This window comes from Daphnia pulicaria, chromosome 7 (assembly GCF_021234035.1).
Source record: "Daphnia pulicaria isolate SC F1-1A chromosome 7, SC_F0-13Bv2, whole genome shotgun sequence".
In the NCBI taxonomy this organism is placed as follows: domain Eukaryota; kingdom Metazoa; phylum Arthropoda; class Branchiopoda; order Diplostraca; family Daphniidae; genus Daphnia; species Daphnia pulicaria.
This window is the reverse complement of record NC_060919.1, coordinates 4,200,742-4,212,029: the sequence shown is the minus strand read 5'-3', so window position 1 is coordinate 4,212,029 and position 11,288 is coordinate 4,200,742. Positions and strand designations below refer to the sequence as shown.

General features: G+C 39.6%; 4 long non-coding RNA genes across 4 annotated transcripts; 2 read left to right on the top strand and 2 right to left on the bottom strand.

The window, feature by feature from the left end:
* Nucleotides 1–4,739: 4,739 nt before the first annotated feature.
* On the bottom strand, nt 4,740–5,185 carry LOC124350479. The gene is made up of 2 exons (XR_006921006.1): nt 5,155–5,185; nt 4,740–4,780 (listed from the first exon to the last, which is right to left on the bottom strand). It is a non-coding gene; the product is annotated as an uncharacterized LOC124350479 (long non-coding RNA).
* On the top strand, nt 4,885–6,381 carry LOC124350349. Its single transcript, XR_006920821.1, has 3 exons — nt 4,885–5,219; nt 5,286–5,407; nt 5,827–6,381. It is a non-coding gene; the product is annotated as an uncharacterized LOC124350349 (long non-coding RNA).
* A 1,263-nt stretch (nt 6,382–7,644) lies between these two features.
* LOC124350468 lies at nt 7,645–8,248 on the bottom strand. The gene is made up of 3 exons (XR_006920995.1): nt 8,004–8,248; nt 7,815–7,942; nt 7,645–7,673 (listed from the first exon to the last, which is right to left on the bottom strand). It is a non-coding gene; the product is annotated as an uncharacterized LOC124350468 (long non-coding RNA).
* A 568-nt stretch (nt 8,249–8,816) lies between these two features.
* On the top strand, nt 8,817–9,477 carry LOC124350486. The gene is made up of 3 exons (XR_006921016.1): nt 8,817–8,949; nt 9,012–9,122; nt 9,184–9,477. It is a non-coding gene; the product is annotated as an uncharacterized LOC124350486 (long non-coding RNA).
* Nucleotides 9,478–11,288: the final 1,811 nt, after the last annotated feature.

Below are 11,288 nucleotides of genomic sequence, written 5' to 3'. Positions count from 1 at the left end.
GCCACTCGAGTTCAACATTGGAGGCCTTGTGACTGTAGAGACGACTATTCGCCCGGCTGGATGCAAAATCAAACGCAACAACCAACAAATGAAATGTCCCCGCACAGGGAGTCGACGATGAGTCCTGAAAGAATTTTCTTCTTTTTCCTTCAACAAAAAAATATTTTTCTAAAAATATCATAGAAAAATAAAATACAACTCGGAAGATGAGCCACTCTCAATAAATAAGCCATTTTTGGCTTTTTATATTTACCTCCTCTCCTGAGGGTTCGCTACTTTGGCTCCCACTCTCAGCGTTATGGTCGCTGAGCCAAAGACTCGCCTGTTGGGTCCGTGGAATGACAAGAGTTATACGGAGAGCAATTCTTATATCTTTTATGTAATAGAACCTGAGAAAGCGCCAGCGACAAATCGCTCAGCTCCCATTAAAGCGCCGCGCCGATAGAGCAACGTACCCCCAACGTTAATTTATGCGCTTTATCTTTAATAATGTATAGCCTAGCGCCTGTGTAGCGGCTGGATACATTTACATCATCCAGCACAAGCCGCAGCGACTGTCGTTTATTTGCGCCTTTGAGTCGCAACGCCGAGGATTGTGAACAAATGGCGCAGCGATCCCCGGCAATTCTGAAATTTGTGTCGACGACTGAAAGAAAAAGAGTCCAGTGGGCAATCTGTGATGTTTCAAAGTTATTTTTCTTTCAAGAGGATTAGAGAAAAGGATCGGTGAATCACTACGGCGGCTGCTGCTGTTATTCCCCGTCTATTTACATCCTACTCGGGTCCTATAGGGTCGCAGCGCAGCGCACTTTATTGTGTCTAGTCTTCACCTTGTTCATGACAAATGTTACCAGATGAAGAAGATGAGAGGGGGTGAACAAACAAAGCGTCGATTTATTTGGTTGTTTTTTCTCCCCCCTCGCTTCTCTTTTGGACTTATTTTTTCCTCTGCGTCCCTGTCCTCTTCAAAAATTGATAGAGAAACGCGCTTAAGTGTACACCGTACACCAGACTATTTTTATGAAATAAGTACATTATTGTTGAGACTTGCATTTCTGTATGCAGAGTAGTTTGATACACTCCCCTCTTCTCCCTCTTTGCGTGTTTTTTTTGTCCGTCTCTTGTTCGAGGACTCCCGTCCCATCTCTTCAGCAGTCGATGTCTCTGACACAATGGCATATGAACCTATTGTCAACCTTTGCCGTGCACCCCAGCCAAATTTTGTATACAACGATGCTGTTCCAGCCCTTCTATTTTCCCTTGTACACTTACAAGACCTAATATCCATATGGGTCCCCAGGGGTTGATACTGTCGCTGATGTGCAACACAAACAGGAGGGAGTAGAGTACATTTTTTTATTAGCGAAATATAGAAGAGATGCAGGAGTGTTTGATCTGCGTGGTCATACAATCAATAACAATTGACAGTTGGTGTAACATTTACGAATGAAAATTGACTCGTTGAGATTTGATGGGAACTGTAGTGAAACCCCTTTTCTTTCCCTTCAATTTCCATGTCTGCCATCTTCCCGTTTATTTAACATCCTCCAACATTTTTCTTTCCTGCACCTCATTCAAAAGATTGTCGTAGTGAAAAAGGGTTAGACCGTAGCGGCACGGTATAGTTTCCATTCCTCGAATCGTCGTAAAGGCCTGAAATGAATATTTTCAAAAATGAATTCCTTCTTCTACATTTTCAAATCAAATATCCCCATCGAGTGTAAATTAGTTTCGTAATAGACATGAAATGAAAGGCGACAACCAAAAGGGGTGACGAGATTTTGGTACAAGTGGAGCCAATTGTTGTAGAGTCAAAAATTGTAGATGCTGTAGCCTAAAAGTCGAGCAAAGGGTTCGGCACCTATTGCATCGATTGCACCAAAGGGTTGCCAAAGGGAGCCGTTATTCGTATATTCCCGTTATGTGCGTGTACAATAACTGAGTTATCAAGTTGTTAATTCTCCGGTTGCACTTCCGACTCATTTCCGGGTGAAGAGGAAACAATCCAACAAGAGAGAAGATGCGAACATTAGTCAGCCTCAGCTACAATATGGCAAAAGTGGTGTTGAATGTAGAATCAGAACGAATAACCCTCTTCCCTCCTATCGCCTCCCTGTTATACTTGTTGGATGAGAATATGAGACGAGATGGCGTTTCTCCCTGACGACGAAGCATCTGCTACTCCAGTCGAGGGGTTGAAGCTTATTCATCATCGAGTAATAGCTCCCGAGTACTATATTATTGTGATGTCGATGGGAGGATTTTATTGGACTGCCGGGCCCTAATCGGATTGTTGTCGCTGGCGCGAACAGTGCATATGACAACCGTGCTTTGCATCAATCGGCAAAAAGAAACTCATCAACAGACTCTTGTTCCAAATGGCTATTGTCATTTCTTTTTAAGTATTGTACATCTAAGCCATCAAATGTATGAACGAATTTCCCTTGGGCATCATTTCCCCCTTAAAAATCCGAATCTCCTTGGTTTCAAATTCGAAATGTAGTTTTTAAAAGAAGTATTTTTCAATATTATGCAGCGAGTGAAAGCGCAACTGCTGTCTGTGATGTTGATTCTCATTTTTCTTCATTTCTGGTTTCACTATCGAGTTCGTAAATCGTCTTGCGCTCCTCTATGCGACAGCCAGTATATAAGTATAGTCTATAATAAGCTCCTCCCGGCCAGACACACGAGTGGTGTACCAACAGCTGTGGACTGAAACAAAAGCGGGATTTATCCTTATTAGACGTTCTTACAAGGAGATGGCCACAGCAGCAGTCTGAATCTGCAATAGCGAACCTCTGAATCAAAACAGACGATTGCACTGATGGGAAGACGTCCAATTTTCTCTTGTCGTTCTTAAATGCTACGCGGCGTCGCCTTATTTGTGAATCCACAACCTGAGACTATGCGCGCATAATAACGGGATTTCGAGTTGAGATAGCGACGCGACAGCTTTTCCTGTTATTGACGGGAGAGGTTGGCAAAGCTTTGCGTATTGTGCCGATCCTGCCTAATTCGCCCGTGTGATAAAGGATTGAATCTGTTTCAAAATTATTCGAGCGGATTCTTAATAAGCTGTTGATAAAGCCCCAATGAGGGGACGCGCTGTCTATTGCTGTGGACCGTAATAAGGCTTGATATACTCGTTGAGATGCTGAGCAGCGAGCACTGCTTAGTGGCATGAATCGGTGTGTTACGTCACTAATATTACATCGGGTTACATGGTCGGTAGAATCGGTAAAAACAACGAGCGCGAAGGAAAACAGATGACACTGTAACTACACAGAGATTCTCTCTCTACTATTCTGTGTTATTAGCAATGGTATACACAACTGCAGACGTAAATGTCGTTTCAGTCGTCGTCTTTCGCGTATGAACAAGGTGAACTTTACAAGAAGCGCAGCAGTTTTGTGTATACAAGGATAGAGACGTTAGACGTACACATGCAACTAGGAACGGTCGCATCGCATATCAAGAAAGAAAAGAGACAAAGAGAGTTGGTCTGAATCATTCCATACAGTGTCGGTAGCAGAGAAAGAGACTGTGAGAGTTCCATCGGGGAGGATTATGCACGGGACAAAAACCGTACCGTATACAGCGAGAAGCAAGAGAGCTGGACTTGGAAGAGTAGAGGGTGGATGTTGTGGTGGCAAGACGAGGGGTTTGCATGACGAGTTGTACTACAAGTTTGCACGGCAAATGGACTATGTCTATGTTTATGCCGTTTGTAATCTGAGGACTACAAGAGTAATACACACTAGGTCCAACTATTATATACAAGGAAGGAAGGCTGAAATCCGGCCTATTGTCAGGTTCTCCATCTGTCGCTGGACCCTGTCCTATTCTTCTTACCATATTCCGGCGTATTAGATGGAACAAAACATCTCGTCATCAAACAATCTCACATCTCGTCATCCAATCGATTCTTTTCACACAATGTGTTTTCCAGCTTTTGATAGGTGGTAGGAATAGGCCTTTGTAAAAACCGATTTTTTTTAGACCGCGGTAAAACAGAATCGATAACAGAACAGAATAGGTTGCAGCGTTCGTATTTCGATAAACAGTAGCCTATTTTCTTTTTGTAACCTTTTTTTTGCTGGTGTCACTTTTACTACAATAGCCATCTAGCAATAATTGGTCATTCAAGCAAAAATAAAATAAAAAAGTCTTTAATGTGTTAAAGCTGTCATCCGATTTCCAATATAGTAATGCTAAGCATTAGCAGAGTCATCCAAGTCGCCATACACAAGTGCACCGGGTATGGGTAACACAGTGACGGCCGAAAAACGGAAAAAGTCCATTTTATTGAGTCATGAGTGGATTTCAAAACTTGCAACACAGACAGCACTCGTCATAATTGTAAATGTAGGTTTCAGGCCGCTTTCAGCTATTTTTATATTGCCGTGCACTTTTCTCTCCGATTTTGATAATAATGACCTGACGGCACGCAATATATCCCACAGGTATGTCGCCCTCCTCGTCTGTCCCCCAAGCAGCCAAAAGAGAAGATCTATAGAGGAAAAACAGGGCCATATTAGACGTATAAGTTGTTGTTCTTTTGTGTCCAAGATATGTAATTAGGTATCTTGTTCATCTTTTGCAGTTTTATTCTCTGGCCACTTCCAAATCAGTCGCTCTTTTCAGAACCTGATTGAAGTGATTGACGAATTTGCTAAATAGGTCCACCCATCAAAGTGTGAAGTTCCCTTGATGGATTTAGTCGTAATAATTTAAAAAAAAAATTGTTATTGTTGTTGGCACCATGTTGTTGGCTGAGACACTGAAGATGACATCTTGTGGCCAGGTTTGTCTTCAGTTGTTGGGCGTAGGCTAGGCTAGCCCTTTAAGGCCACATAAGCTCATACCTTCTTAGTTCATTTAGTTGAATCATGAGGTTCTGTGAGAAAGATTCGCCATTTTTAGACCTTTTTATTTTGGTGAGGTTTTGAATTTTAATGTTGGCTTAATTAGCTGGATTGCCAATTGTGAGGCATTTCTTAGAATAATGTGATGGGTTTTAGTTGGTTCGGGTTGGCGGTTCGTGAGCTTGCTATTATTCTTGGTATAATTGATTCGATTAAATTCCATTGCATGTACAGTGAAAGTGGCCTGAAAGCATGCTGAAAGTTTTTAATTTCATTTTTATTTGTAGACGAATTTTGTTGCTGAAAGACCTTGAAACCATGCTGTCGACCACGTCGAGAATCTGAGTAACATTGGTAAAATTAAAAATTAAACTGATTGAAATATATGTGGATCATAACATTTGTAATGTTTGATTGCAGGCACCTCTTTAAAAGGAACTTAAGCCATCCAAATATCTAGGACTTCCATCAAATCGTACAGGCTGCATGGAAGTCGCATTTACCTTTGGTGAACATCATGAACTGATGAACACTATTTGAAGGTGACAATCTTATCCAGTTATAGATTTTACAATTAATATATGATTAAGCTTTGCATTCATTGGTTAGTTTTAACATTTTGGGATTTCGTCAAGTCAACAGCTATTTCCTTCAGGGTTGTGCTCTGTTATGGATTATTTAAGGGGAGTTTGTTGTATGCAAGAAAGGCAGATTCTGAAAGAAGTTTTGTTTATTTGTTCCACTGTAGATTATCCTTTAAAGTTTAAATGAATTTGTATTTAAATCTTAAATGAGTCATTTAGTTTCATGTAAATTTATTAATTTAAGTTTCCAAGATAGGTATAAGATAAGGTTGCCATATAATATTTGGGTTGAATATTTGAAGTGATATGTAGCATATTTTTTAAATTTCATAAAGCATTTCCAATGATGCTGAAGATTAATTTTACTTCGGTTATAGGTTCATGTTTACGTAGCAGTGGTGTTGCTGTCCAATGTGGCGTGTTGTTGCAGCCCATGGGGGTGAAAGATATCTGCATCAAGTTGCTGTTCCTTGTGCATCCAAGGTGCTGGTTTTGTGCTACAGAAGTGACATCCAATATTGTGTTTAATTGCTATTTGTGTCTTTGCAGTTTACCTTTATATATTGAGAAGGAACAAAAATAATAGTAATATGAGAAGGTTTATGTCAAACAAATAATAAACATGTCCAGGATGGGGGAATGAGGAGGAAGTTGGGGTGGGGTATTTGGTTATGATGTACTAAAAGAAGTGAGGTATATTTTTAATGAATATGCAGTACTTGGTGATAAAATCTGTTAACCTATACCTTCCCGTCAACCTATACCTTCCCCACATCTACTTACACATCCGTTCCTCAAACCCCACAAGTACCAACATCAAATTCCACATCCACTCCTAAAAACCCCACAATCTACAACATCGAATTCACACAATTGTTGTATATCTATAATCATATTTAAATATAAATAAATAATATGCTATTGGAAATAAATCATGGAGACTATTTATTCTGGAATACATGCATAATAAACAATTCATTAAACAGAGCGTCCGGTTCAAAACAATTTTTCTTGTGCGAGGCTTTTTAGAAAGCAATCGGCCACCCAATTTATCACGGATTGTTATCACGGAAATTGCGTCAGACGGTTAAAAATTTCTAGTTCACAAATCTCATGTAGAAATTAGCATCTAGTCTACTGGTGCAAATTCTGTTTCTTTAAGCTCGATTAATTTAGGTGATGTGTTAAAAGCTATTGTGGGTAGCTAAAAAATTGAACTAATCCACTTTTTCTGAATATTTTGGTTTTAGATCACTTTGTTGTTTTTAGATTTTCTTGTGATCTCCTTCAAAATATTCTGAAAAAGCTAATTAGTTCAATTTTTAACTACCCACAATAGCTTTTAACACATCACCTAAATTAGTCAAGCTTAAAGAATCACAATTTTCACCAGTAGACTAGATGCTAATTTCTACATGAGATTGTTGAACTAGAAATTTTTCAACCGTCTGACGCAATTTCCGTGAAAACAAACTATATCACGTTTTGTCAAATTGGGCAGCGGATTGCTTGCTAAAACTCGCACATGCTGTGTCGGCGTAGATCCAGGGAGATTACCTGGAAATGGAAGAGGAGAGAAGAGTGCGAGGCAAGTTTTTCTGAGGAGCGATTAGTCATACTAGATTTCCGGGTTAGACTCATGACCCTCAGATCATGCGCCTTCCAAGTCCCCGTTCGACCAGAGCCCTCCCCTCCTCCTGGTTTCACAGCGGGTGAGTGACCACCGGCAGGCGTTGGTTAGTGGTTAGTTAGGGAAACGGAGCCACAGAAAAGAAGGGAGCCCAGATATGCACTTGTAATTTAGCTAACTACATAATTTATCAGTCTTCAATGACAGCATCCTCTCAAGGTTGGTTTCCAGGCTTCCAGCAATGGTTGAAGTCCACGATAAGTAGCGAAGGATTACCCTGTAAGCAGAACGAACATTTAATTTGGATGACAATAATATTCATACAAGATTGTAACAAAAAGCAATATCTCAAATCAAGAGGGACTGTGTAAGGAAGTAAATAGGGAGATTCAAGGATAGCAGCCAACGGGTTAGCAAACCAGGAATTTTTTTGACTGTATAGTGTATAGTCCTTTTCCTTTTTCTTGAAAGCAACATGACTTCTCATAAAGTTTGTCATTTCAATTTAGAAAACTGTAATTTGGAACCAGTAAATTAAAAAAAAAAGTCACCTTGTTTATAATTTGTGTCATCAATGTTCCTGATGTCCATGATCTAACAGAATAATTAAACAGTTATCAGTACACACTCAAAATTGTCTCTTAAACATTAGATAGACCTAAGTGCAGATCAATACTTTTGAACACATATTAGACTGCAACGAAGAAAGTTCAGTGATATGACAAGTGAACTTACACATGAAACCGCCAATTAGTTATCCAAGATTCTCTAGAAGATGGAATGAGAGATTGGTCAGGATTGGTCCATGCTGGGGTTGGTGATCTATCAAGTACAATAGAAACAGCCAATAATTAAGATGAATCCTAATAAAACATGAGAAGAATCTAGGTTTCAGCATGTAATAAAGCTAGTGTTGGTTGCTACCTGCATCAATTTCGATGGCACATTCAGTAGAATACAATGAGTTTGAACAAAATAGTTGACGGTCCGCTGCACGATTGTCACGTTTCCTCAGACTGTAAGTTGATGAAAATTAAGGTTATCCAACATATACACGGAATAGAACACATCACTGACAAGTTACAGACGAAATCAATCGAGTATAACTATGAATTCATTGGTAATTTTCGAAGAAAAGATAGCTTAACTTTTGACAGCAAAGCGCCATATCTGACACAATAATCAACACGCCATCTATTAGACACGTCTCAAAACTCAGTATTTGAAGGGCTGGTCTCAGTGCTTCCACTGCGATTTTTTTCATTTGGCCTTCGACGTTGCCAGATATGGCCAATTATGGCCAAATATAATTTTCAAAATAGCCAAAAATTTAGCCAAAAATATATACATCAAAATCGAAATCAGTCATTGCAGACTTTCTTTAATAAAAACAAGTTTTTTTTTAACTATTAGGCATTATTTCCAAGTTTACATTAGTAAAAATACAGGAACGAACAATCAAGCAAAACAATAAAATACGATCCCAGGATTCAAAGCGTGAGATATTGCTTGCTAATCAGAATCAGAACTTACAATGGCAGTATTCGTTTTCACTGTTTTAAAAAATGGAAAAAACAACGAATCAGGAATTGCAACACTAATTGCATAGACAAAGACCACTGAAGCCGAGTTCTTGGAGTGCTTGTCCTGCCCCTAGCGGATAAACCGCTGTACTGCACCGTTGCTACCAAGGGTGTTGCAGACGAACGGCTGTTTTATTTTTTTTCTTTTGCTGACGTTTTTAAGTCATTGTCATCCTTTGTTTTCGTATGAATGTGATTGAAAATTTACTGTTGTAAGTTGTAATTTTACATTGTTGTTGAGTTTCGGAGTTGTTATGAAATGCTTCAGGAGATGACAAATAAACTAGGTATGATACTTTATTTCTTTTGTTTGTCTGAATGCTTTGCTGAATCCATTCATGTTCTCTAGGATAATTCCAAGACACTTGCAGCTAAATGAATCATGATGATGCCTCTGTCTACCTGGCTGCTGAAGTTTGGAGTTGTAATGAAATGCTGCATAATATAACAAGAAAACTAGGTACACAGCTTATTCCTATTTTTTGTCGGATTGTTCTTCTAAATCCATTCATGTTATATAGGGGCATTCCAAGACACTTGCCGTTGGCCATAAAAAATGATGACGTAACAAGCAACGGCTTACCATTGTTAGAGTTACCATTGCTCAATAAGGTTTTCGAGTTGCCATTGTCTATTGCTTAAGGAGGTGTTGCCCAGCATCCAAGCCATTTTCTAGCATGAGATTTCATTAGGTAAATTCTTCTTCACTGCTATTCTTTGGATTGGTGAACTTTTGTTACTACTCCTCTCTCTTTAGTCTATCATTAGGCCTATATAAACAAGATAACGACTTATTGAACTATTTTTGCTTTTCAACCCGATTTAACCTTTATTCATTTTAATTTAACATTTAAATAAATTGAATTCAATTAACACCAAAATGGTTTAACAACTAAGTTTCAACTAAGTTTCAGGAGAAGGCTCTTCAGTCGCCGGTCGTCGCCGGTTCATCTTCATTCGCCGATTCGTCTTCTTGTTTCCTAAAAAATAATATAGATTAGTTTTAAAGTAGTGGTAGGTAAAAATGGAATTCCCCTACTTGACACCGCTTCCTCGAAATGCGCGTTCGTTGTTTTGGCATACATCTAAGACCTGTGGCCCAGTTGTTTCGGAAATTATGTCATCCTCTGACAAGCGTACCTGCTAGCACAATATATCCATAGGATATTCTATGTTAGTCCCTTTATCCAAACGACGTCTCGCTCCTTTGGGAACTTCTAGGGATATCCATAGGATTATTTTTTTTGTCGTCAAATAGACGTCCAATTTTTACGTCCTAAGGACGGAAAAGTTGGACGTATTTAGGGCAGTAAATATTGAATGTTCTGTTGACATCCATCTACCTTCCCAGTTCCCACCGTATATAATCCATACATGATAAAGTCTATAAATATCATATTGGAGACAAGCGGTGTAATAATACAGTATCTGTAAGTAGTAGTAGTGGTAAGTAGTACAACATACATTATCTGTAAATCTACGATAGGATTTCTTTGTAATTAGAAAAATAAATAAATTAATGTAAATATTATATTGAAAGCAAATCTTCGCTTTATTCCATATATTTAATATTCTCTCCTTCTTAAAATATTGTTGCAATAATTTAATCTAAAACTTTATACTAAGTGCAAATATAAGAACTAGGTTGTTATTCTATTCATTATAATAATATTACAAGGAAATATGCCACATCATATGAAGATGTGTCAATAAATTAAAAGTGCAGCAGTATCGGTGAAAGAAGTAGTTGAATGGGTGACCCAACTCACCCGCGCGAATTTCTTTTCTTCAACCCCAAAAATTGTCTTTCCCTACAATGTCCTTTGGTGACGTCCATTGACTGTCCACGGTGGGACATCTTTGGGCGCGACATTTGGATGTCCCGCGTACGGGCTCAGGGCGGACCGATGGGATATCCCATCGTCCGGAAAGGACACACACAGTCCGTCCTGGCAACGTAAAATTGCTAGCATGAAGCTGACTCCGGTGTGGTTTGAGAGGATGGGCTACCACCGCTGGCGGTCACCACTGCCCGGCTACGGCTAGCATGCGATTCCGAGGGGTCCGCTGAGAGGGGTGGCGGACCGCTTTCCAGCTGCCGGACCAAAAGAGGATGTTTCGTCGCAAGGTTAGACAGCTTAGGCGGAGATGACTCTGACTCTGATTTGGATTCCATTATCCACTATCTGAAAAAATGAAGATTAAAGAGTAGTTAAATAAAACTCGAGAATCAATCAATATCTATGGCTGGAGCTGGATACTTACTTAAACTCAGCAGAGATGATAATGAAGGACTTCGAAGGAGAAGGACGTCCTTCGATTGATGTCTGATGTTCTGTCAGTAGACAGAGCTGTCTTATTTACAGACAGATTTCACCCTGACATTGCCTGCAGGCTTACGCTATTAATAATATATCTATGCCTTACTCGTCGGTCTACCTGCCGTGCGCATCGCCAAACTTCTGCGAGTACAGAATTCTGCAGCTCGACTAATTTGTAGCGTTCGTCGTTGTGAATCCATCACCCCGGTTCTTCGCTCCCTCCATTGGCTTCCTGTTATCCAGCGAATAGTGTTTAAGATAGCTTCGCTTGTGTTCCGCTGCTTGATCGGCATGGCTCCCCTGTA